The following is a 3,111-nucleotide window of genomic DNA, read 5'->3' as shown; positions in this document are numbered from 1 at the left end:
TACAGAATTTTTCAGATATCCATGAGACCTTTTTTTTTTGCTTGCTCCATGCTCACGATAAAAGGCTGGCATTGTTATTTATGTTATTTGTATGTTTTCATAGGACATCTGAGTCATTATGATGTGGGTTATTATGCTTCCTTGGTATTTTAAAAATACAAAACTGACAAAGAATCAGGAAAATATTAGGAAGATGACAAAATCCTGTTCTAAGAGTGCTGCAGCTGGTGACATGCTTAGTGCTTATAATCACAGGGAGAAATTTAAATTAGTTTGAACAGTTAGTTTTTTTGGTACAACATTTATGCAGTTATGATATATTCTAAAAGCTATTTGAAGTAAAAATGAGTAACACCAATATTGCATTAAAAGGGAAAGTATTCTGTCTCCATGTAGTTGTCTGAACTTATATGTAATGCAAATGCAAATGCAAATATACACAATATCTAACAGTACAGAAGCTGGGAAGGAAAGAAACTAGGTGAGACTGGATGCCAAATATTAGATTTGTTCTTTTCTTAACACTAATTTTTGGTGAAGCAACATCAAATCACATGCCATTTATAAATAACTGATGCAAGACCGTGTAATATGCCGTTATATCAAGGCACATATTTGCTTTGGCTGTAATGCCTGAGTGAAGTACTTTTGCTTTGGCTGTAAGGATGACATCAGTCATAAATAATTGTCATGGAAAGTTACTGGTCCGAGCACAAATCTCCTCACTCATCCTCACTCTCATGATAATAATGTAACTGGCAATACTCAGCCATGTGGGAGAATTCCTGCCCAAGGGGGAGGAATTTTGTACAGGCAGCACATTAAGAGGGTTAACAGGACAAGAAGTTTCCAGATGCTTTAAATTAAACTAAGTGGTTATTCCTAACCATAAATGTTTAACTCCAGTCTCTCAGCGAATCACTTTCAAAATAGATATTTATTTTCAAACAAAACCAGTTGCCTTGTGAAACTGTTGGTTGGTTAGGGGGAAAAAAATGACCTAATGGTTCTGAATAAAATATCTGATCTCTTGTTGCCAAGGCTGAGTCACTTCCTGTTACAATAACAAGACTGTCATCAGCAAACTTCAGTTTGCCAGCGTATGCATGGCTTTATTTGTCCATGTTGTTAGAAAGTTAGTGCTGAAAAACACACCGTACTAAATTTGGAGACACAGCGTTGTAGTAGCGTGTTAGTGCTGGATCTCTGTTTCTCTTATTCTTGATACTATGATCTATTGGTGCAACATGATCATATCCACCCAGCTGTGTAGAGTTATGCTGTAATTCTATCAAGGGATTCTAGACACAGCATAATGCATTAGTATCAGCGTGGTTTTCTCAATTGGAATTTGCAGGATCATAGTCAGCTGTTTCTTATTTACAGGAATAAGATTTGAAAAACATCCGGAAGTTCATTCCTTTTGTCACCTAGCAAATATCCTCTAGTGTTTTCTCAACTGTGGCAGCTCTTAAAGTGGTGTTTCAGTCAACTCCCTAGCTATTCAGCCTCCTGTGGTTTCAGTCATCCTGCTGTGTTCAGGCAGGGCTGGCATGGGGCAGAGGTGGACTTTTACACAACAGGTGTGAAATCCCCGGGCAAAGTAAGCTGACAAAAACCCTTTTCTTCTGTAAGAGCAGCTAGAAAATAAAAGCTCAATCCAGTGTTCACTTTCAGTATGATTCTTGTTTCCCCTCCTCCCCCCAAGTCTGAAGTGTTGCTATCTGGGAGTGGTGTCTGGTATGTGGGTGCTCAGGATGACCATCAGATCTGTAAGTGAATCCTAACCCTGACTCATGCTCTGTGACTCACCCCGAGCCTATGGATAAGAATTGGAGGGGGAGGAAGGGGGAAGGGCTTAAATCTCCTTTCAGGTTTTCATTCCTGTTTTTTTTTTTTTTTTTTTCCTAAAAATCAAATAAACCTCGAAATTAAGAGGCAAATGAATACTTAACCTAAACTTTTTTTTTTTTTTTTTGTGTGTGTGTGTGTGTGTGTGTCTGCGTTTCACCGACAAGGAGAACTGATAAAACTTGTAAATTCACTGGGTATGCACAGATGTGCAGTGCTATGTACACAGAGATCTCTCATCCTTTTGGGTAAACAAAAGTCTGGTCTGCCTGGGTTCTGGTTTTAACTCTGTTTACTGTGATTAATATCCTTCCTGCAGGATCATTTATGCTAGTTCTTCCCAACAGCCATGTGGTGGGTAGTCCTGGACACCTGGCATCTCTTATGCCTCAGTTCTTCAACCACATCCAGAGGAGTCCAAACGAATGAAAATATCTGAGAGCAGCTGCTCAGAAGAGGAAGAGCATCATGCTGATTCAAAGTGTGTCAATTTGGGCATCCTTTTCTGCCACTCCGACTTCCAAAATCAAATTGTTACAATCAAGATGCAGAACAAGGATCCTATCAGGGGCCAGCGAAGCTTAATCTGCAGTTTTCTTCCTTCTGTATTTTTACAAAAAAAAATAAATAAATAAAAAGGAGGAAAAAGAAAAAGCCAGCTTTTTTCAATTCCTTTTTTTCTTTCTTGCTAGCTTAAACAGCAGAACAGAAAACACGAGTTGACATGTTTAAGTTGATAATGATGAATCTGAGGATAAGTTGCTATGCTCTGTTCTCTGATAAACAGGAGCATTATTGTGCTGCTCTGGATAAAGTCACTGATTATACTGTTTGGGCCGTGAAAGCAAAATGTGTTGCAAGCATTTGGGTGTCTGTAACGAAGCAGTTGTAAATGCTGTGGTTGGTGTCTAAGCAGCTGTTGAGGTCACTGTCAGAATTTCACCATTGCAAAGGAGCTATCATGAGTTATTCCATTGTTTCAGGATGGAAAAGAACAGTTGTTTGTATATGTTTCTTTTTTCCTAAAACAGAACAAATGTTGGCTGTTAACTGCGTTTACAGTGTTCCAGGCTATATCAGTGGAAAAGATTTGTATTTGTCTGAGATCTCCCTTGTCTCCAGTGTAACGTGTCAGACGCTGAGAGTATCACTGTTGCCTAAAGCTTCATTTTTCAGGAGGTTTTGCTGCTACGTACCCTGAACATTAATTCTGCTGTGGGCAACTTTCCCTGTACATGCACTGATCCACTCCCAGAATAT

At 39.0% G+C, this 3,111-nt stretch overlaps 1 long non-coding RNA gene across 1 annotated transcript; it reads left to right on the top strand.

Moving 5' to 3' along the window:
* The first annotated feature begins 1,551 nt into the window (after positions 1–1,551).
* LOC122189185 lies at positions 1,552–2,422 on the top strand. The gene is made up of 3 exons (XR_006181733.1): positions 1,552–1,603; positions 1,709–1,772; positions 2,171–2,422. It is a non-coding gene; the product is annotated as an uncharacterized LOC122189185 (long non-coding RNA).
* The last annotated feature ends 689 nt before the right edge of the window (positions 2,423–3,111 follow it).

This window comes from Lagopus leucura, unplaced genomic scaffold (assembly GCF_019238085.1).
Source record: "Lagopus leucura isolate 7727_CA_CO unplaced genomic scaffold, USGS_WTPT01 Super-Scaffold_100157, whole genome shotgun sequence".
NCBI classification, from domain to species: domain Eukaryota; kingdom Metazoa; phylum Chordata; class Aves; order Galliformes; family Phasianidae; genus Lagopus; species Lagopus leucura.
Note: the sequence above shows the minus strand (reverse complement) of the source record. Positions and strands in the feature narration are given on the sequence as shown.